The sequence below is a fragment of the Bos grunniens genome, chromosome 28 (genome assembly GCF_055505025.1).
Source record: "Bos grunniens cultivar Pamir isolate PY7600 chromosome 28, Bosgru_T2T1.0, whole genome shotgun sequence".
Lineage (NCBI taxonomy): Eukaryota > Metazoa > Chordata > Mammalia > Artiodactyla > Bovidae > Bos > Bos grunniens.
The window spans coordinates 38,083,694-38,107,915 of record NC_141192.1 but is presented as its reverse complement, the minus strand read 5'-3'; the positions used below and the strand labels follow the sequence as shown (position 1 = coordinate 38,107,915).

The 24,222-nt window shown below is 40.9% G+C and overlaps 1 protein-coding gene across 9 annotated transcripts in view; it reads left to right on the top strand.

The window, feature by feature from the left end:
* The first annotated feature begins 654 nt into the window (after positions 1-654).
* The window catches only part of TBCE (tubulin folding cofactor E), an 89,043-nt gene continuing 65,475 nt past the window's right edge, over positions 655-24,222 (top strand). For 3 of the 9 annotated variants that reach the window (XM_086382839.1, XM_086382831.1, XM_086382836.1), the window contains exon 1: positions 655-733. The gene's annotated coding sequence lies outside the window, so the exon portion shown is untranslated. Of the gene's footprint in view, positions 1,062-15,712; positions 15,859-24,222 lie in introns of those variants that run through there. The other 6 variants (XM_086382840.1, XM_086382832.1, XM_086382838.1 and 3 more) reach the window with 4 other exon arrangements.

Genomic DNA, 24,222 nt, shown 5'->3' with positions numbered 1-24,222 from the left:
AGACTCCGCGACGGGGAAACTTTTATTTATCCGTCATCTCATTTGATCTTCCGGAGCAGGCAATGGCACCACACTCCAGTACTCTTGCCTGGAAAATCCCATGGCTGGAGGAGCCTGGTGGGCTGCCGTCCATGGGGTCGCACAGAGTCGGACACGACTGAAGAGACTTAGCAGCAGCAGCAGCATTTGATCTTCACAACTCTTGAGATATGAGAAAACTGTTAGAAATTAACATGTCTATGGAATTTCCTTTTTCTATTACTGCGTTTACTTTCATTCTGCCTTACGATTCAGCCCGTTAAATTTTTTTCCCCTAGCGTTTGAGGCATCAACACTAGTTTCTTTTCTATGACCACCTCAGACTTCCTATATGGTAAATTCCCCACGAACATGGAACTGAATCTCATACGGGACTTGTAACTCGCTTCCGTGATAACTAGTAAACTGGAAAGAGCGCGATCCTTCTTTCCGTTATCCCAAGTTTAGGGGGCATCGCGGGGTCAGCCCAGGGGCCGAGTGTTTGGCTGGCTTTGGGCGGGCTGACCACACCTCCGGCTACCCAGACTCTTGAGCTGATGTTCAGCACTGAGATTCAGCTGCCGCAGCTCCCGTCCCCGGGGGCGGGACTTCCTGTCTTCCTAAAGGAGCACTTCCGACCAGAGCCGGAAGCTGCCTCGGGGCAAAGCGCGTGCCGGGGGCTGTCGCTCAGATCACCCTGGCTGGCTGCAGGCAGGTGAGCTTGGGGTGAGTCTGGGTAGCGGAGGAAGCATGCAATGCTAGCTGGCTCGTGACCCGTGCAACCGTGCAGGGCTCTCGGTCTTTTTCCCCTTTCTTAGAAACTTCCAAGATTGCCGGGCGTGGTCTGCTTCTTGAGGCTTTGACCGAATCCATCTGCACTTAAGTCTTTGACCGAATCCCCTTGCATTTGCGGGGGCGGGCGGGGTCTCCGGCCTGGCTGCGGGCGAGCGGGGCACACTGCATTGCACTTCACGGAAAAGCCTGTTGACTTGTCACTTGGAAATAGGTGAAAATGGTACAGGCGACCCACGACTTGGTGTCTGGTTAGAGAACCAACTCTGACCTTTTAAATGCTTTAACATTTATGATGTAGGAGAACTAATGTTAAGTGGGTGGAGAACGTATTTACAAGTTTTACCTACTGTTCACTGCTGACAAGAGGACTGTTCTAGGTTGTGGATGGATCCAGATGAGGGTGTGGTATCCCTGTCCCTAAAGAAACTACAGTCCCGTTGTGAAAACAGGACTCACAAATGCCAAACTGTTACAGAAAGAGTAGACAGATTAAGAGTACAGACTTCTCTTGTCTCGCGTTAATATAGCCATGAGGACTGTTGTTTGTTATTTGTCTCAGCTTTTTTCATCTTTTTTAGTTTTAACCTTTGTGTATACTTTTATAATAAAATAGCATATTGCTGGGTATTTTTTTTTTAATCTAAGTGGACAGTCTGTGCCTTTTGACTGGCAGCCTTACTGTACTTATATTCAAAGTCATTTCTGAGGTATTTGTTCAAGCCACAACCTTTTGAGTCATCCTTGACTCATCTCTTTCTCACACACATTTAACCTATCAGCAGCAAATCCAAGAACTCAGCCTTCAGAATCTATCCAGAGGCCCAAGCCCTTCTTACCACCTCCCCTTATCGAAATTGCAGCTATCTTTCATCTGGATTCCTGCAGTAGACACCTAACCAATCTGCTTTTTCTTATTTCAGCCTTTCCATCACATCTAGTGATTTTTCTTAAAAAAAAAAAAAAAATCAGATTATCTCCCTCTCACAAAAGTCTCCATGGACTTCCCATTTCACTCAGATTGAAAGCCAGATTCTTTAGAACGACCCTCAAGGTGCTTTCTGATCCCGCCCTTGCTATATCTCTGATCTAATCTCCGGCTCCTCTCCCCCTTTATTCGGGTGCCTCAGGCACATCCTAACCTCAGGATATTCACACTTGGAATTCCTTTGTCTGAATGTCCACAGGGCTTAATCCCTTACCTCCTTCATATATTTTTTTTAACTTTACCTTTTCAGTGAGGACTTCCCTGGCATAGCCTTCCCTTACATTTCTATTGTACCCATCCTCCTCCTGCATATCACCATATGACCGGCTGTGGGATTGGTTCATTTCTCTGGCTCAGCAATGTTTACCCCACAACCATAGAAGCTTATGTATGAGAGCTGGTATTTTTCTGTATTTTGTTTACAGCTGTATCCCTAGTGCTTAAAACAATACCTGGCTTTTAGTGGGCTCTTTATAATTGTTGAAAAACCTTTTTTTGCCATTTTATAATTTGTACTCTCTGCCCTTTTTCTTTCTCTTTCCTTGCCTTTTTTTGAATTGAGGTTTTATCTTCTCTTTTTCCTTCTACTTGTTTGAAGATACATTATTCTATATACTTTATTTCTGTTCTTACAGTGGTTAATTTTAATTTTATTGTGGTTTAAAATTAATGTAGTTAATTTTAATTTTACTGTGCATAATTGAAACTGATCGGAAAGCTTTGCAAAACTGTATTGTTTTTACCTGTAAGTTACTGGTTTTTTAACAGGCTTCCTGGATCAGCTCAGTATTTATTTTTGTAAGATGTAAATATTCAGTAAAACTAGTAGTTGTTACTATTTTCTGGTGATCTTTATTTTTTCCTTTTTGGTTTATTACAAAGTAAATTTGTCATATACATTAATAAAATATTTACTGTATACTTAGCACTCAAAGTTTTGTTTTTAAATATACAATACTTTTCCTCCCTTACGTTTTTGCTCTGAAATGTGCAAAAGAGTCCACTAGAAAATATGGTAGATATTATTATGAAATGAATATTGCCCAGAAAGCAGGTAGAGACTACCAGAAAGGGAATTTTAACAGTTTGCTGGTTATTAGGAGCAGATGGAATGAATTTGTGGGAGAGTTATATGGGAAGATTTGGTAGTATTTGAAAGTATGTGGAGAAAAGGCACAACCTGGTTCATTCATTTTATTAGTTCTGTTTCATATAGTTGTATAGCTGTGTCATAAAAATTGTAGGTTTGGTGTGGATTTAAGTCATTGGTGTTTGAAAGAGAAAACGTGTCTGCAGCCTCTTCAGAAACCTAAAGCTTTTGGAGGCACTACTTAAAATGATGTGAGACAATTCAGTGTGTGAGGGCCAAGGAATACTGTGAGGATGTAGCAGAACTTTGACATGGTCTTTGACATCAGGTATGATGTGCATAGAGGACAGCAGGACATTATGCTAAGTGAAGTAAGCTGGTCACCAAAAGATAACTGTATGCTTTGACTTTTCTGACATATTTAGAGTAGGCAAGTTAATAGAAATGGAAGGTGGGACCTGGGGAGAGGAGGTTATGGGAGTTGTTTAATGGATATAGATTTTCAATTTTGCAAGACAAAAAAATTTTGGTGATTGCACAGCAGTGGGTGAATGTATATAATGTACTGAACTGTGCACTTAAAAATGGTTAAAGTAATAAATTTTATGGTATGTTTATTTTACAACAATTAAATTTCTTTTTAAAAAGGACCACAGGTGGGTTTCTTTAAAATTGGGCTGTTAAAACTCAGAAGTTGTTACATTTTAGGTGGTCCTTTTTGCCCATACTATTCAAAGGTGTTGTATTCCCACTTTCTGTAGTTTCCCATCCTGAATCTCCAATCAGTGAAACCCTATCAGGTTTCACAACCTGGAAAGCTTGTTCTCAATTTCTGCTGCAGATTTCCATCAGCTTAATCAGAATGGTTTCCACATGGAGTCTGTCTCACTCTTAACCCTCCTGTTTCTTCACAGTTACTGAATTTGACCCTTACATTACTAATTCTAGGTCTTAATTGTTTACTGTTAGTTATCTCTCCTAATTAAACTCTTAAGTTCCTTATAAGAGACTGTCTTCTACTTATAATCTTGGTGACAGAAAGGTTAATGAGTGTCAGAATTCATAGCTTGTAAGTGCCTGAACCAGGATTACTACCTGGAGCGCCTGAATCTCAGTGCAGCATGTTTCCTATTGATGTTGTTTTCTACTTTATAAGTATCAGTGTGTGAATGATACTTCAGACCTCATGCTAAATTATTTTAATACAATTTGGAACAAATAGCAGGAAAGATACAGCAAATACGTTTAGAAAGATAACAATACGTATTGAAAAGCTTTTTTCTAAAATTAATTCACAAAATGCCAGTGTTCTCACTGTTTCTGTTGGGCATCAAACATCGTTTTGGATCCCTTGGTGGCTAAACAAGGTAGGAGATGTGGTAACTGAATCAGTACCTACGGGTGGAAGAGGCTCACTGGAATTAGACTTCCCCATGTCAACTACCATTATTCTTTTTTTTAATTAAATTTTTATTGTATATAAGAGTTTAGTTGATTTACAGTGTTGTATTAGTTTCAGGCGTATAGCACCTGATTCAGTTATACATCTGTCCTTTTTCAGATTCTTCTTTCTCTCTCCCTCTTCCTTTCCCCTCTGGTAACCATAAGTTTATTTTCAGAGTCTGGAGTTCTGTTTTTGTTTTGTAAATAAGTTCATTTGTATCATTTTATTTTTAGATTCCACACAGGATATAGGATATAGTATTTCTGTCTGACTTAGTTCACTTAGTTTGATGATACATAGGTTCATCCATGTTGCTGCAAGTGGCATTGTTTCATCCTTTTTATGGCTGAAGAATACTCCGTTGCCTGTATGTACCACATCTCATTTATCCATTCCTCTGTCAGTGGTCATTTAGGTTGCTTCCGTGTCTTTTAACTATAGTGGTTGGATGGCATCACCGGCTTAATGGCCATGACTTATAACAAGCTCTGAGAGTTGGTGATGAACAGGGAAGCCGGAATGCTGCAGTCCACGGGGTCACAAAGAGTTGGACACAACTGAGCAACTGAACTGAAATAGTGCTGTTATGAACACTGTATGCATATATCTTTTCAAATGATAGTTTTTTCCATATACATGGGCTTCCCAGGAGGCTCAGTGGTGAAAAATCTGCCTGCCAGTGCAGGAGACGCAAGAGACGCAAGTTCAGTCCCTGGATCAGGACAGACCCCTGGAGGAGGAAATGACAACCCATTCCAGTATTCTTGCTTGGGAATCTCATGGACAGAGGAGCCTGGTGGGCTACAGTCCATACGGTCGCAAAGAGGGAGATGCAACTGAGGACAGCCAGATACATTCCAGGAGTGGCATTGCTTGATCATACGATAGGCTTATTTTTAGTTTTTTAAAGGAAACTCCATACTGTTCTCTATAATTGTACCAATTTACATTCCCAACAACAGTGTCGGGAGGTTCCCTTTTCTCCACACTCTCTAGCATTTACTGTTTGTAGACGTTAAAAATATGTATTTATGTATTTATTTTTGGCTGTGCTGAGTCTTTGTTGCTGCCTGTGGGCTTTCTCCGGGTGCCGTGCATGGACCTCATTGTGGTGGCTTTTCTTGTTGCAGAGCATGGCCTCTAGGGGGTGTGGGCTTCATGCCGTGCAGCACGTGGGCTTAGTAGTTGTGCCACATGGACTTAGGTGCTCTGCGGCATGTGGGATCTTCCCAGACCAGGGATCAAACCCATGTCACCTGCATTGACAGGCCCATTCTTAACCACGGGACCACCTGGGAAGTCCCTGTTTATAGACTCTTTGATGGCCATGCTGATAGCTGTGAGTTGATTTGCATTTCTCTAATAATTAGAGACGTTGAGCCTCTTTTCATGTGCTTTTTTGGCCATATGTGTGTCTTTGGAGAAATGTCTATTTAGATCTGCCAATTTTTTGATTGGACTCTTTTTTTTTTAATACATAAAGCTACATGAACTGTTTATATACTTTGGAGATTAATCCCTTGTCAGTTGTCTCATTTGCAAATATTTTCTCCCATTTTGTGGGTTGTCTTTTCGTTTGTTTATGATTTCTTTTGCTCTGCAAAAGCTGTTTTTTTATTTTGGCTCTGCTGAATCTTTGTTGCTGAATGGGCTTCTCTCCAGTTGGGGTGCACAGGCTTCTCACTGTGTGGTCTCTGTTGTTGGGGTGTGCTGGCTCAGTCGCTGTGTTGCATGGACTGAGTTGCACTGCAGCATGTGGGTTTTCCTGGACCGAGGATCAAACGCTGCATTGGCAGGTGGGTTCTTCACCACTGAGCCATCAGGGAGACCTCTGTTACTGGACTTTCTGTCCGGGTCTGTTGCTCTCTATTGCTGTTTTTATGCCAGTGCCATCCGTACTCTTTTAATTGCTATAGCATTTTCTAAAATCAGGGAGCCTGATTCTTCCACCTTTGTTTTTCTCTCTCAGAATCATTTTAACTATTACTGGTCTTTTGTGTTTCCATACAGATTTCACAAATTTTTGTTCTAGTTCTGTGAAAGATGCCATTGGTAATTTGATGCCGATTGCATTGAGTGTGAAGATTGCCTTGGGTAGTATAGTCATTTTAACTGAATTGATTCTTCAATCCAAGAACATGGTATATTTTTCTGTGTCATCTTCAATTTTTTCTTTTTCTCCCACCGCCCCCACCCCCACCACCTTCAGTTCCTTTCATCATCATCATATAGTTTTTAGAGTACAGGTTTTTTGCCTCCTTTAGTAGTTTTATTCCTAAGTATTTTATTCTTTTGATGTCGTGATAAATGGGATTATTTCCTTAATTTCTCCTTCACTAGTGTATAGAATGCAACAGACTTTTGTGTATTAATTTAGATTTCTTTGTATGTTTGTTTGTGTTTTTTGGATGTGCTGCACAGCAGATATGACCGTAGCTTCCTCAACCACATGCCCCTGGCAGTGGAAGCATGGAGTCGTGACCACTGAACTGCCAGAGAAGCCCTTCTGTGTATGAATTTTGTATCCTGCAACTTTACCAAGTGCATTAATTAGCTCAGTAGTTTTCTGGTAGCATCTTTATGATTTCATATGTATGGTAAGAATTGGACACGACTGAGCAACTGAACTAAACTGATGTCATCTACAGTTACAGTTTTACTTCTTTTCCAATTTGGGCTCCTTTTATTTATTTACTTTTTCTTCTCTGATTGCTGTGGCTAGGACTTCAAAAGTATGTTGAGTAAAAGCGGAAAGAGTGGATATCCTTGTATTGTTCCTGATCTTAGAGGAAAGGCTTTCTGCTTTTCACCATTGAGTATGATGTTAGTCATGGGCTTGTCATATATGACTTTTATTATGTGGAGATAAGTCCCCTCTATGTCCACTTTCTGAAGAGTTTTTATCATGAATGAATAAGTTGAATTTTATTACAAGCATTTTCTCTGTTGAGATTATCATATGGTTTTTGTTCTTCAATTTGTTAATGTGGTGTATCACCCTGATTGTTTTGCAGATATTGAAAAATGCTTCATCCCAGGAATAAATCTCACTTAATAATCTAGTGTATGATCTATTTAATGCATTGTTGGGTTCAGTTTGCTGGTATTTTGTTGAGGATTTTTGCATCTATGTTCATCAGTGATACAGGCTTCTAATTTTCTTTTTTTGTGTGGTATCTTTGTCTGGTTTTTGCGTCAGTGGTGGTGGCCTAATATAATGAATTTGGGGGTATTCCTTCCTCTGCAAGCTTTTGTAAGAGTTTCAAAAGGATTGGTATTCAGTTCACTCCAGTCGCTCAATTGTGTCTGACTCTTCGCGCCCCAGTGAGCTGCAGCACGCCAGGCCTCCCTGGCCAACACCAACTCCCGGAGCCCACCCAAACTCATGTCCATTGAGTCAGTGATGCCATCCAACCATCTCATCCTCTATCGTCCCCTTCTCCTGCCCCCAATCTTTCCCAGCAACAGGGTCTTTTCCAATGAGTCAGCTCTTCACATCAGATGGCCAAAATATTGCAGTTTCAGCTTCAACATCAGACCTTCCAATGATCACCCAGGACTGATCTCCTTTAGGATGGACTGGTTGGATCTCCTTGCAGTCCAAGGGACTCTCAAGAGTCTTCTCCAACACCACAGTTCAAAAGCATCAATTCTTCAACACTCAGCTTTCCCTGTAGTCCAACTCTCACATCCATACATGACTATTGGAAAAACCATATCCTTGACTACACGAACCTTTGTTGGCAAAGTAAGATCTTTGCTTTTTAATAAAAAAAAGTAAAATCTTTGCTTTTTGCTGCCTAGGTTGGTCATAACCTCCCTTCCAAGGAGTAGGCATCTTTTAATTTCATGGCTGCAGTCACCATCTGCAGTGATTTTGAAGCCCAAAAAAATAAAGTCTGACACTGTTTCCACTGTTTCCCTATCTATTTGCCATGAAGTGATGGACCGGATGCCTTGATTGTAGTTTTCTGAATGTTGAGCTTTAAGCCAACCTTTTCACTCCCCTCTTTCACTTTCATCAAGAGGCTTTTTAGTTCCTCTTCACTTTCTGCCATAAGGGTGGTGTCATCTGCATATCTGAGGTTATTGATATTTCTCCCGGCAATCTTGATTCCAGCTTGTGCTTCTTCCAGCACAGTGTTTCTCATGATGTACTCTGCATAGAAGTTAAATAAGCAGGGTGACAATATACAGCCTTGATATACTTCTTTTCCTATTTGTAACCAGTCTGTTCCATGTCCAGTTCTAACTGTTGCTTCCTGACCTGCATACAGGTTTTTCAAGAGTCAGGTCTGGTGGTCTGGTATTCTCATCTCTCTCAGAATTTTCCATAGTTTATTGTGATCCACACAGTCAAAGGCTTTGGCATAGTCAATAAAGCAGAAATAGATGTTTTTCTGGAACTCTCTTGCTTTTCCCATGATGCAGTGAATGTTGGCAATTTGATCTCTGGTTCCTCTGCCTTTTCTAAAACCAGCTTGAACATCAGGAAGTTCACGGTTCACATATTGCTGAAGCCTGGCTTGGAGAATTTTGAGCATTACTTTACTAGCGTGTGAGATGAGTGCAATTGTGCGGTAGTTTGAGCATTCTTTGACATTGCCTTTCTTTGGGATTGGAATGAAAACTGACCTTTTCCAGTCCTGTGGCCACTTGCATGTTGAGTGCAGCACTTTCACAGCATCATCTTTCAGGGTTTGAAATAGCTCAACTGGAATTCCATCACCTCCACTAGCTTTGTTTGTAGTGATGCTTCCTAAGGCCCACTGGACTTCACACTCCAGGATGTATGGCTCTAGGTGAGTGATCACACCATCGTGATTATCTGGGTCATGAAGATCTTTTTTGTACAGTTCTTCTGTGTATTCTTGCCACCTTTTCTTAATATCTTCTCCTTCTGTCAGGTCCATACCATTTCTGTCCTTTATTGAGCCCATCTTTGCATGAAATGGTCCCTTGGTATCTCTAATTTTCTTGAAGAGATCTCTAGTCTTTCCCATTCTGTTGTTTTCCTCTATTTGTTTGCATTGATCGCTGAGGAAGGCTTTCTTATCTCTCCTTGCTATTCTTGGAACTCTGCATTCAGATGCTTGTATCTTTCTTTTTCTCCTTTGCTTTTCGCTTCTCTTCTTTTCACAGCTATTTGTAAGGCCTCCCCAGACAGCCATTTTGCTTTTTTGCATTTCTTTTTCCTGTGGTTGGTCTTGATCCCTGTCTCCTGTACAATATCACAAACCTCATTCCATAGTTCATCAGGTACTCTATCAGATCTAATCCATTAAATCTATTTCTCACTTCCACTGTATAATCATAAGGGATTTGATTTAGGTCATACCTGAATGGTTTGGTGGTTTCCCCCACTTTCCTCAATTTAGGTCTGAATTTGGCAATAAAGAGTTCCTGATCTGAGCCACAGTCAGGTCCCGTCTTGTTTTTACTGAGTGTATAGAGCTTCTCCATCTTTGGCTGCAAAGAATATAATCAATATGATTTCAGTGTTGGCCATCTGGTGATGTCCATGTGTAAAGTCTTCTTTTATGTTGTTGGAAGAGGGTGTTTACTATGACCAGTGTGTTCTCTTGGCAAAACTCTATTAGTCTTTGCCCTGCTTCATTCTGTACTCCAAGGCCAAATTTGCCTGTTACTCCAGGTGTTTTCTGACTTTCTTTTTTTACTTTTGCATTCCAGTCCCCTATAATGAAAAGGACATCTTTTTTGGGTGTTAGTTCTAAAAGGTCTTGTAGGTCTTCATAGAACTGTCCAACTTCAGCTTCTTCAGCTTTACTGGTGGGGCATAGGCTTGGATTACCATGATATTGAATGGTTTGCCTTGGAAACGAACAGAGATCATTCTGTCGTTTTTGAGATTGCATCCAAGTACTGCATTTCAGACTCTTTTGTTGACCATGATGGCTACTCCATTTCTTCTAAGGGATTCTTGCCCACAGTAGTAGACATAATGGTCATCTGACTTAAATTCACCCATTCCAGCCCATTTTAGTTCGCTGATTCCTAGAATGTTGACGTTCACTCTCCTGTTTGACCACTTCCAATTTGCCTTGATTCATGGACCTGACATTCCAGGTTCCTATGCAACATTGCTCTCTACAGCATTGAACTTTGCTTCTATCACCAGTCACATCCACAACCAGGTGTTGTTTTTTGCTTTGGCTCCATCCCTTCATTCTTTCTTAAGTTATTTCTCCACTGATCTCCAGTATCATATTGGGCACCTACCATCCTGGGGAGTTCATCTTTCAGTGTCCTTCTTTTTGCCTTTGCATTACTGTTCTTGGGTTCTCATGGCAAGAATACTGAAGTGGTTTGCCATTCCCTTCTCCAGTGGACCACATTCTGTCAGACCTCTCCACCATGACCCGTCCGTCTTGGGTGGCCCCACACGGCATGGCTTAGTTTCACTGAGTTACACAAGGCTGTGGTCCATGTGATCAGATTGGCTAATTGTCTGTGATTGTGGTTTCAGTCTGTCTGCCCTCTTATGCCCTCCCTCAGCGCCTACCATCTTACTTGGGTTTCTCTTACCTTGGACGTGGTGTTTCTCTTCACGGCGGCTCCAGGAAAGCGAAGCCTCTGCTGTTTACCTTGGACTTGGGGTATGTCCCCACGGCCACCGCTCCTGACCTTGGACATGGGATATCTCCTCTCTGCTGCTCGCCGCTCCTGCGCTGCCCAACTGCCGCTAGCCCCTCCTGTACTGCAGGAGGTATTAACTCTTTTCTAAATGTGTGATAAAATTCTTCTGTGAAGCCATCTTGTCCTGGACTTTTGTTTGTAAAGAGTTTTTTTTTTCTTTTTAAAATTTTTATTTATTTAGGCTGCACCAGCTCTTGGTTGTGGCACATGGATCTAGTTCACTGACCAGGGATTGAACCTGGGCCCCTGCATCGAGTGCAGAGTTATCCAGGGATAAGGGATAGTCTTATCTTACCAGGGAAGCCCCTGTTTATTGAAAGTCTTTTAATCATTATTTCAATTTCAGTCCTTGTGACAGGTCTGTTTATATTTTCTGTTTCTTCCTGGTTCAGTCTCAGAAGATTATACCTTTCCAAGAATTTGTCCATTTCTTCTATGTTGTTCATTTTATTGGCATATATATATATATATGTTTGGTTTAGTAGTCTCTCGTGATCCTTTTTATTTCTGTGGTGGTAGTTCTAACTCCTCAGTTTTCATTTCTGATTTTATTGACTTGAACTCTCCTGTTTTTTCCTGATGAGTCTGGCTAAAGGTTTATCGGGTCTGTTTGTCTTTTCGAAGAACCAGCATTTAGTGTCATTGATCTTTTCTGTTGTTTTCCTTGTCTGTATTTCATTTATTTCTGCTCTGATATTTATGATTTCTTTCCTTCTACTAACTTTAGAATTTGTTCTTCCTTATCTAGTTGCTTTAGATGTACGTGTAGGTTGTTTATTTGGGATTTTTCTTTTTTCCTGAAGTAAGATTGTATGGCCATAAACTTCCCTCCTCAGTTCAGTTCAGTCGCTCAGTTGTGTCTGACTCTTTGCGACCCCATGAATCCCAGCACGCCAGGCCTCCCTGTCCATCACCAACTCCCGGAGTTCATCCAGACTCACGTCCATCGAGTCAGTGATGCCATCCAGCCATCTCATCCTCTGTTGTCCCCTTCTCCTGCCCCCAATCCCTCCCAGCATCAGAGTCTTTTCCAACGAGTCAACTCTTCGCATGAGGTGGCCAAAGTACTGGAGTTTCAGCTTTAGCATCATTCCTTCCAAAGAAATCCCAGGGCTGATCTCCTTCAGAATGGACTGGTTGGATCTCCTTGCAGTCCAAGGGACTCTCAAGAGTCTTCTCCAACACCACAGTTCAAAAGCATCAATTGTTCGGCGCTCAGCTTTCTTCACAGTCCAACTCTCACATCCATACATGACCACAGGAAAAACCATAGCCTTGACTCGATGGACCTTTGTTGGCAAAGTAATGTTTCTGCTTTTCAGTGTACTATCTAGGTTGGTCATAACTTTCCTTCCAAGGAGTAAGCGTCTTTTAATTTCATGGCTGAAATCACCATCTACAGTGATTTTGGAGCCCAAAAAAATAAAGTCTGACACTGTTTCCACTGTTTCCCCATCTGTTTCCCATGAAGTGATGGGACCAGATGCCATGATCTTCGTTTACAGTTAGAACTGGACATGGAACAACAGACTGGTTCCAAATAGGGGAAGGAGTACGTCAAGGCTGTATATTGTCACCCTGCTTATTTAACTTATATGCAGAGTACATCAAGAGAAACGCTGGGCTGGAGGAAGCACAAGCTGGAATCAAGATTGCCAGGAGAAATATCAATAACCTCAGATATGCAGATGACACCACTCTTATGGCAGAAAGTGAAGAGGAACTAAATAGAGTCTCGATGAAAGTGAAAGAGGAGAGTGAGAAAGTTGGCTTAAAGCTCAACATTCAGAAACCTTTCCTCCTAGAACTGCTTTTAGTGTGTCTCATAGTCTTTGGATCATGTTTTTGTTTTCATTTGTCTCTGGCTATTTTTTTATTTCCTCTTTGATTTCTTCAGTGATCCATTGGTCATTTGGTAGCATATTGTTTAGCCTCCATGTTGCTTTACAGTTTTTTTTTTTTTTCCTTGCAGTTGATTTCTAATCTCATGGCGTTGTGGTTAGAAAAGATGCCTGATATGATTTCAGCTTTCTTAAATTTATCAAGGCTTGCTTTGTGGCTCAGTATGCGGTCAGTCCTGGTCAATGTTCCATGTTCACTTGAAAAGAATGTGTATTCTGCCGCTTTTGCATGGAATACTCTATGTTGTTGTCCAGTTGCTCAGTTGTGTCCGACTCTTTGCGACCCCGTGGACTGCCGCACGCCAGGTTTCCCTGTCCTTCACTGTCTCCAGGAGTTTGCTCCAACTCATGTCCATTGAGTTGATGATGCCACCCAACCACCTCGTCCTGTCACCCCCTTCTCCTGTGTGTCTTCTCCTCCTAATGTGTCGTTTAAGTCTGGTGTTTCCTTATTGATTTTTCTGTCTGCATGGTCTGTCTGTTGATGTAAGTGGGGTATTAAATTCCCCCACTGTTATTGTGTTACTGTCAATTTCTCCATTTATGTCTCTTAACGTTTGTCATAATTCTTGAGGTACTCACGTGTTGGATGCATATATATTTACAATTGTTTTATCTTGTTCTTGGACTAATGCCTGGATCATTATGTAGTGTCTTTCTTTGTCTCTCATAGCAGTCTTTATTTTAAAGTTTATTTTCTCTGATATGAGTATTGCTTATCCAGCTTTCTTTTGGTTTCCATTTGCATAGAAAGCCTTTTTCCATCTCCTCACTTTCAGTCTGTACGTGTCCCTAGATGTGAAGTGTATCTTTTGTAGAGAGCATATATAAGGGTCTCGTTTTTGTATTCATTCAGCCAGTGTGTCTTTTGGTTGGAGCATTTAATCCATTTTTGTTTAAGATAATTAGTAATAGGTATTTCTTATTGCCATTTTGTTAAATTGTTTTGGATTTGTTTTTGTAGATCTGTTTTCTTTCCTTCCTCTTTTGTTCTCCTGTGATTTGGTGACTGACTTTAGTGTTGTGTTCGGATTCCTTTTTCTTTTTGTGTGTGTTTATTGTAAGTTTTCAGATTGTGGTTACTGTGAGGTTTTTTTGTTTTGTTTTATTTTTTGGCCACACCATTTGGCTGTGGGATCTTAGTTGCCTGACCAAGGATCAAACCTGGACCCACTGCAGTGAAAACAGAGTGGTAACCACTGGACCACTAGAGAATTCCCACCATGAGGTTTTGATATAGCAGTCTACTATACTAGATTGTTTTAAGTTGCTGGTCACTTAATTTCAAATGTGTTCCCAATATTCTGCATCTGAAGTTTTCTCTTCTCATGATTGCTGATCTTGATACCATATTCATGTGTGAATGTTTTCCTACCTTTACTGTATGTTTGGCTTTACCAGTGAACTTCCTCATTTATAATTTTTTTGTTTCTAATTGTAGCATTTTCTTTCCCATATGGAAAAGTTCTTTAGCATTTGTTGTAAAACTGGTTTCGTGGTACTGAATTCACTTAGCTTTTTTTTTCTTTTTGCTTGTCTCTGAAGTTTTTTATTTCTCTGGCAAACCTTAACAAGAGCCTTGCTGGTTAAAAGTATTCTTGAGTGTGGGTTTTTCCTTTTCGTTACTTTAAATATATTGTGCCAGTCCCTTCTGGCCTGCAGAGTTTCTGCTGAAAAATCAGCTGTTACCCTATGGGGATTCCCTTGTATGTTATTGTTGCTTTTAATATTTTCTTTTTGTCAGTTTGATTAACATGTGTCTCAGTGTGTTCTTCCTTGGGTTAATCCTATTTGGGACTCTCTGCACTTCCTGGACTTGAGTGTTTCTTTTTCCATGTTAGGAAAGTTTTCGCTATTATCTCTTCAGATATTTTCCCAGGCCTTCTCTCCCTCTCCTCCTTCTAGGACTCCTATGCTGCAGATGTTGGTGCATTTATTGCTGTCCCAGAGGTCTCCTCGGAGAAGGCAATGGCAACCCACTCCAGTACTCTTGCCTGGAAAATCCCATGGACGGAGGAGCCTGGTAGGCTGCAGTCCATGGGGTTGTGAAGAGTCAGACATGACTGAGAGACTTCACTTTCATTTTTCACTTTCATGCATTGGAGAAGGCAGTGGCAACCCACTCCAGTGTTCTTGCCTGGAGAATCCCAGGGACGGGGGAGCCTGGTGGGCTGCCGCCTATGGGGTCGCACGGAGTCGGACACAACTGAAGCGACTTAGCAGCAGCAGCAGAGGTCTCCTAGACTGTCCTCATTTGTTTTCATTCTTTATTCTGTTCCACAGCAGTGATTTCCATCAGTCTCTGCCTTCCAGCTCACTCACTTGTTCTTCTGTCTCATTTACTCTGTTTATTCCTTTTAGTGTCCTTTTGATTGCAGTTATTGTATTGTTCATCTCAGTTTGTTCTTTAAAGCTTCTAGCTCTTTATTAAATGTTTGTTGTATCCTCTTGGTCTGTGCCCCTAGTCTTTTTCTGGGATCTTGGACCATCTTTACTGTCATCACTTTGAATTCTTTTTTGGGTAGAGTGCCTGTCTCCACTCTGCTTAGTTGTTCTTCGCAGGTTTTACCTTGTTGCTTCCTCTAGAGTTTATTTCTCTGATGATGTCTCATTTTGTCTTAACTTTCTCTGTGTGGCCTCTGTCCCTCAGGCTGCAGGATTGTCATTTTTCTTGGTTCTGATGTCTGCCTCCTGGTGGGTGAAGTTTATCTTGGTGCTTGTGCATTCTTCCTGGCAGGAGGGACTGGTTCTTGCCCACAGGTGGGTGGAGCTGGGTCTTGTCCCTCTGGTGGGCAGGGCCATCTCAGTGGGAGTGTTTATAGGTGACTGTTGTCTTTGGATGACTCGGCAACCTGTCTGCTGATGGGTGGGACTGTGTCCCACTTTTTGGTTGGTTGTCCTGAGGTATCCCAGCAGTGGAGCCTGGGTCTTGCTGCCAAAATGGTGATCTTTGGGAGAGTTCACACTGGTGAGTATTCGTTGGGGCATCTGCAATCAGTTTTTGCCCCCAAGGTGAGTTACTGCCAACCCCTGCTCCCCAGGAGACCTTCTGAGACCTGCAGGTAGGTCTGGCCAAGGCTTCTGTGGAGTCGGTGCTTTGTACTGGGGGTCCCAGTACACGTGAAAGTCTGCACACAGCTGGGAAGACCCAGCACAGCCAAAAAAATTTTTAAAAAGAACTGGGAAAAAAAAAAAACCCAAACGCTAGAATTTCATATGAAACCATTTTTGTGAAATAAAGTTATCAAAATACTTTAAAAATGGTAGTATAATAGTATGTGTGTTTGTTTTCTGTTTTGTTCTTGGCCGCTCTGTGCCCCCTGCAGGGTCTCAGTTCCCCAGCCAGGGACTGAACTGGTGCCGCCTGCAGGGGAAGTGCGGAATTGTAACCCCGGGTCTGACAGAGAAGTCCCTTCACTGTGTGTGTGTTTTACTAATATAGTAAGTAACATTCTGGTGGCAGGTGTAATAAATATTATAATTTCAAAGTGGTAATGAATGTAACATTTATTTTGAGATAGCATACCCTTTATTTAGGAAGAGACATTGTGGCAAAGGCTCAGTAACTGAACTTGTGGTCTCAAGGGTCCTTTCTGGGAAGATATATGCAGTACTGTGAATGTCACTAAAACTTGCTGGGATAGGCTTATTATTTGAATGGAAATATATCTTTGTTCAAAACAATCCAACATAAAATTTGTGAGGTTGATAGTGTGTATCAAGAAGATACATATACTTGTTTGCAGCCAAGAGTATTGGCATTAGAGTGTTAAGCATAAATGAGAAAAGGAGAGAGAGAAAGAAGAGATCTATAGATCATATGATAAGAGGGAGAGTAAGGTTGTTGCTCTCCAGATTGTAAAAGTAGCACAAAATAAGATAGAGGTGTGATGGACGATTTCAGTGATCTTAAATTCTGGCAGAGATCCTTTCCTTCCTAGGGACAAGACCATTTTTTTTTTTTTTTTTGAATCACTGCAGATGGTGACTGCAGCCGTGAAATTAAAAGACGCTTACTCCTTGGAAGGAAAGTTATGTCCAACCTAGATAGCATATTCAAAAGCAGAGACATTACTTTGCCAATAAAGGTCCGTCTAGTCAAGGCTATGGTTTTTCCTGTAGTCATGTATGGATGTGAGAGTTGGACTGTGAAGAAGGCTGAGCGCCGAAGAATGATGCTTTTGAACTGTGGTGTGGGAGAAGATTCTTGCAAGTCCCTTGGACTGAAAGGAGATCCAACCAGTCCATTCTGAAGGAGATCAGCCCTGGGTGTTCTTTGGAAGGAATGATGCTAAAGCTGAAACTGCAGTACTTTGGCCATCTCATGCGAAGAGTTGACTCATTGGAAAAGACTCTGATGCTGGGAGGGATTGGGGGCAGGAGGAGAAGGGGACGACAGAGGATGAGATGGCTGGATGGCATCACTGACTCGATGGACGTGAGTCTGAGTGAATTCTGGGAGTTGGTGATGGACAGGGAGGCCTGGCGTGCTGCGATTCATGGGGTTGCAAAGAGTTGGACACGACTGAGCGACTGAACTGAACTGAAGTTCTTGGAAAAAACAAAATGAGAGAAAAGATTCCTTTGGTTTGAAATCTCATTGACAAGGAGGAAGAAACAAGTGAAGTAGGAGACCCTGAATGTTGCAGGAAAAGAAACTACTGTTTTTGAGTCTCTCCAGACAGAATGTTGAGTATAATCGAACTGTGTTTTGGGTATCAGGAAAGTATATTTTAAAAACAGAGAATTACCGTACTTTTAGGATTCAGTGTCCCAGTCAAAGCTGAATCAAAGTTCTATAAAATCTAAAATTTGGGGGTCAAATTTTAAATTATTTTTAAAATTCTAGTAAAATACAGACAATATAAAATTTACCATCTTAACCTTTTTTAAATGTATAGTAGTGTTGCTGCTACTGCTGCTAAGTCACTTCAGTCGTGTCTGACTCTGTGCGACCCCATAGATGGCAGCCCACCACGCTCCCCCATCCCTGGGACTCTCCAGGCAAGAACGCTGGAGTGGGTTGCCATTTCCTTCTCCAATGCATGAAAGTGAAAAGGGAAAGTGAAGTCGCTCAGTCGTGTCCGACTCCTAGTGACCCCAGGGACTGCAGCCCACCAGGCTCCTCCGTCCATGGGGTTCTCCAGGCAAGAGTACTGGAGTGGGCTGCCATTGCCTTCTCCGTAGCAGTGTTAAGTACATTTATATTATTGGTCAGCTATCAGTACCATCTGTCTTCAGAACACTTTTCATTTTGCCAAATTGAAACTGTCACCATTGAACAACTCATTTCCCTCTTACCACAGCATACAGTAGCCAAGATTCTGCTTTCTGTCTGAAGGTGACTACCCTAGGTACCTCTCTTAAGTGGAATCATACGGTATTTTTCCTTCTGTGACTGGCTTATTTCACTTAGTGTTGTTTTTCTGAGATTCATTCATGTGTTGTGTGGTAGAATTTCCTTCATTTTAAGGCTGAGTAATCCAGTGTGTGTATGTACTGTATTTGTTTTATCCATTCCTCCATCAATGGACATTTGAGTTATTTCCACCTTTTGGCTGTTGTGAATAATACTCCTGTGAATATCTGGGTGTGCAGATGTCTGCTTATGTCTCTCCATTCAGTTGTTTTCAAATTATTTTATTTGAGGAATTGTGTAGCATCTCATCATTAAGACCATGCAGAAAACAGTTTAGATTTTAAAGCCCAACTAAGAAAAAGATCAATAAACCAATAGGAAATTGACAAAGGATTCTGAACATGCAGTTCACAGAAAAGGAGATCAAAATTAATAGATGCTTAGTTCTCCTAAGAGGAAATGCAAATAAAATACATATTTCATTTATCAGACTGACAGGTAACTAAAAGGGTGTTAATATTCTGTGAAGGGCAAGGTTGTGATGATATGGGGGCTTATATACAGCTAATGGAGTTATATAGGGTCAGCCTCTAGAAAGGGGCGTTTGTAATCACTTATCAGAATTAAAAATGCACATACCCGTTGACTTAGCAGTACCCATTTTGAGAATGTTTCCTACAGATATTTTTTGCACAGCTGTAAAAGATAAATATATAGGATTAATACTTGACGTATTGTTTGCAGTAGCAAAAACTTGGGAGTAACCTAAATGTCCATCAGCTTGAAGACTAGTTATATAAATTGTTCAGTTCAGTTCAGTCGCTCAGTTGTGTTCAACTCTTTTCGACCCCATGAATCACAGCACGCCAGGCCTCCCTGTCCATCACCAACTCCCGGAGTTCACTCACACTCACGTCCATCGAGTCAGTGGTGCCATCCAGCCATCTCATCCTCTGTCGTCCCCTTCTCCTCCTGCCCCCAATCCCTCCCAGCATCAGAGTCTTTTCCAATGAGTCAAATCTTCGAATGAGGCCAAAGTACTGGAGTTTCAGCTTTAGCATCATTCCTTCCAAAGAAATCCCAGAGCTGATCTCCTTCAGAATGGACTGGTTGGATCTCCTTGCAGTCCAAGGGACTCTCAAGAGTCTTTTCCAACACCACAGTTCAAAAGCATGTTATATCTATACAAATCCTATGCAGCTATAAAAAATTTAAACGCTCCTGATATGGCTCTGGATAAGTCTGTAGGATGTATTATTGAATGAAAATACAAGGAATAGAATCACACATATAGTATGCCATCATCTGTGTAAAGAAAGAAAAGAATATGTTTGCTTATATGTGCATAAAATATGTATGGAAGTATCTATAAGATACAAATAAAGCTGTTGTCAGTGGTAAGGGAGAATGACTATTCAAAACTTAGGTGAAAAAGATATGCATAGAAAAAAGCAAAGGGGATTACTAAAATAGAGGAAGAGAGAGTTCTAAACCAATGACTTAGATCCTCTAACACACCTCTTAAGAAAAATAGCAGAACCTCAAAATCAACATGTGAAAAAACTTAAAAGCTTTTAGGATTGATTTAGACTAAAAAGTAGTATAAGAAAACCAACTCCTTGGGTATAGTAACACATTTCTTTCTTTTTTGTTGCTTTTAGTAATATATTTTTTAAAAACTAAATCTTAAACTATTTTTTGGCTGCGCCACTTAACCTGAAGGCTTAGTTCCCCAACCAGGGATTTAACCTGGGCCCCCAGCAGTTGAAGGTCAGAGGCCTACCCACTGGACTGCCAGGGGTCCAAATCCTAAACATTTTTAGATATATATAAAAAAAGAAAAATGCAATAGTCTTCCTTATCTGTGGAGGTTATGTTCTGAAACAACCAGTGGATTCCTGAAGCTGCAGATAGTACCTCTAATTATAGTGTTTCCCCCTCAAGTTTGTTTATGAATTAGACATGGTAAGAGATTAACAATAATGATAACATAGAACAATTGTAGTCATATAAAAGTAATAAAAGTTGTGTGAGTATGGTTTCTCAGTCTCAAGATATCTTATTACTGTAAAAGTTTAATGCCTTTTTCATTTAAGCACTTACCATGCATGTGGTCAAATTGTCAACATCTGTTGGATCATAGAAAAAGCAAGAGAATTTTAGAAAAACAGCTACTTCTGCTTCATTGACTATGCTAAAGCCTTTGACTGTGTGGATCACAACAAACTCTGGAAAATTCTTAAAAGAGATTGGATACCAGACTACCTTATCTGCCTCCTGAGAAACCTGAATGATGGTCAAGAAGCGTTAGAACCAGACCTGGAACAACAGACTGGCTCCAAATTGGGAAAGGACTATGTCAAGTCTGTATATTGTCACGCTGCTTATTTAGCTTCTATACAGAGTACATCATGTGAAATGCTGGGCTGGACGAAGCACAAGCTGGAATCAAGATTGCCAAGAGAAATATCAATAACCTCAGATGTGCAGCTGACACCACCCTTATGGCAGAAAGTGAAGAAGAACTAAAGAGCCTCTTGATGAAAGTGAAAGAGGAGAATGGAAAAGTTGGCTTAAGGCTCAATATTCAGAAAACGAAGATCATGGCATCTGGTCCCATCACTTCATGGCAAATAGATGGGGAAATAGTGGAAACAGTGTCAGACTTTATTTTTTGGGGCTCCAAAATCACTGCAGATGATGACTGCAACCATGAAATTAAAAGACACTTGCTCCTTGGAAGAAAAGCTATGACCAACCTAGACAGCATATTAAAAAGCAGAGACATTACTTTACCAGCAAAAGTCCATCTGGTCAAAGCTATGGTTTTTCCAGTAGTCACGTATGGATGTGAGAGTTGGACTATAAAGAAAGCTGAGTGCCAAAGAATAGATGCTTTTGAACTGTGGTGTTGGAGAAGACCTTGAGAGTCCCTTGGACTGCAAGGAGATCCAACCAGTCCATCGTAAAGGAGATCAGTCCTGAATATTCATTGGAAGGACTGATGTTGAAGCTGAAACTCCAATACTTTGGCCACCTGATGTGAAGAACTGACTCATTGGAAAAGACCCTGATGCTGGGAAAGATTGAAGGCGGAGGAGAAGGGGGTGACAGAGGATGAGATAGTTGGATGGCATCCCTGACGCAATGGATGTGAATTTGAGTAGGCTCCAGGAGTTGATGATGGACAGCGAAGCCTGGCGTGCTGCAGTCCATGGGGTCGCAAAGAGTTGGATATGACTGAGGGACTGAATTGAACTGAAGCCTTCTTCCCCATTCCTCCTCTGTTTGATTGACAGGATTATGTCTCCTGACTGACTGTATTTTGATTTCAGTGAAACTTTTCACAGAGTTCATGACATTCTTGAATGTGAGGTGGGTAATAGAAAGGCTTGTAAGTGAAAAGTGTTAACTCATGGGTTTCTGTCTTTGGTTAGAGTCTTATATTCTTTTCTGTCTTCGTTTTTACAAAACTACACAGGAGAGATAGTTAATGTGTTGGACTATTTGATGTTTAATATATATGAATGTAAAGTTCTACATTTATAATAATGATATAATGTATTAAATTCCTGCCTCAAACATTAGTTATACAAATACAGAATAGAGAAGGCCTGATTTGAAAGCTCTTGATGAGAATTCCTGAGAAATAAACAAGTAGATTTTCTCTTGGTGTCAGTGATAGTACTTCTTTTTTGACGAATAAATTGGTCATGGCTTTCTAGAATCTTAAGTGTATTTATTTACTTGGAATAATTGTCTCAAGAATTTTTCCTATGAAAATATTTAAGAGGATACTAATAGTTTTAAAAGATATTTTTAGCTGTTTTCTTTGGAATAGTAAATAAGAAAAACATAACAATAGAGAAGCGATTAAATTGTGTTATCTACATGTCAAGAGTAAATTAGTTACTATGATTCTGTGGCTGTATAGAAAAATGTTGGCAGAATGTTAAATAGAACAGAAATTATATATCTGTTTCTATTGTAATGAAATTCTGTTTACATGTTAATGAGACTTGAAAGGACTTTTAAAACTATTGAGAACTGCTTTTTAGTGTAATGTAATAATATATGCATGCTCAGTCACTCAGTTGTGGTCGACTCTTTGCAACCCTGTGGAGTATGTCCTCCAGGCTCCTAGGAGTCCATGGGATTTTCCAGCCAAGAATACCGGAGTGGGTTGCCATTTCCTATTACAGGGAAGGTAATAATTAAATAGTGAAATTTAAGCATTTTAATTTTATGATCAGAAAGTGATATAGTTTATTTCCTTGCAATCTTAATAACAAGCAGCAGTCTTTCCCATGAAAAGGAGAAAAAGTGAAATGTAATATTAGGCTATATTATTAGAGGTGTGATGTTCAGACCATTGAACCCACACAGGTCATCACATTTGGAATATGGTTTTCAGTTTTAGGTGTTTTGCTTTTGTTTTTATTGTAGTGTAATTGGTTTTCAATGTTGTGTTAGTTTCTGGTGTACAAGTGTTTTCATATTAAGAAAAGAATCTGTAAATGAATCATGGAGGAGATCTTGGAATTCACATGAGGACGGAGGTGGGAATGTTTACCCTGTTAATGGGTTTTAGAAGGTGGGGACAGGAAGAGGAGAAAGGGGAAGTAATAATATAATTGACACCACCCTTATGGCAGAAAGTGAAGAGGAACTAAAAAGCCTCTTGATGAAAGTGAAAGTGGAGAGTGAAAAAGTTGGCTTAAAGCTCAACATTCAGAAAACGAAGATCATGGCATCCAGTCCCATCACTTCATGGGAAATAGATGGGGAAACAGTGGAAACAGTGTCAGACTTTATTTTTTTGGGCTCCAGAATCACTACAGATGGTGACTGCAGCCATGAAATTAAAAGACGCTTACTCCTTGGAAGGAAAGTTATGACCAACCTAGATAGCATATTCAAAAGCAGAGACATTACTTTGCCAACAAAGGTTCATCTAGTCAAGGCTATGGTTTTTCCTGTGGTCATGTATGGATGTGAGAGTTGGACAGTGAAGAAGGCTGAGTGCCGAAGAATTGATGCTTTTGAACTGTGGTGTTGGAGAAGACTCTTGAGAGTCCCTTGGACTGCAAGGAGATCCAACCAGTCCATTCTGAAGGAGATCAGCCCTGGGATTTCTTTGGAAGGAATGATGCTAAAGCTGAAACTCCAGTACTTTGGCCACCTCATGCGAAGAGTTGACTCATTGGAAAAGACTCTGATGCTGGGAGGGATTGGGGGCAAGAGGAGAAGGGGACGACAGAGGATGAGATGGCTGGATGGCATCACTGACTCGATGGACGTGAGTCTGAGTGAACTCTGGGAGTTGGTGATGGATAGGGAGGCCTGGCGTGCTGCGATTCATGGGGTCGCAAAGAGTCAGACACGACTGAGCGACTGATCTGATCAAATATTTAAATGTCAGCTGGAAAAGGGAATAGTTGTTTCTTTTAGCTGCAGAGGGCAGTACTAAAATCAGTGGGTGGAAATAACAGCAAACAGGCTGTGGAGTCCAGGGTGGACCAGTAACTAACATCCAGTGGATCTGACAACAGGATACAGGGACTAACTGGGTGACTGGCCAGAGGGAGAAGAAACCAAGGTGTAGGGCACCAAGACAAGGAGCCAGTCTCTAGTTCCTTCCAGAAGGTCACAGTATAAAGAAACAATTACTAGAAGAGTTAAGAGACTAGACAGGATCATCAAAAAATACATAATGCAGGGAATTCTCTGCTGGTCCAGTGGTTAGGAGTTCACACTTTCACTTCTCATGGCCCAGATTCAATCCCTGATTGGGTAACTAAGATCCCACAAGGTGCAGGATGCTGCCAAAAAAAAAAAAAATCATGATGTAGAACCAGTTATTAACTGACCTTGGCTACTATATAACAGATGATCTCGGATCCTTTGGGCACAACGTACAGATGGGAATGAATAGAATTGTTACTAGAGATCAAGTAGAATTGAGCAGGTGAA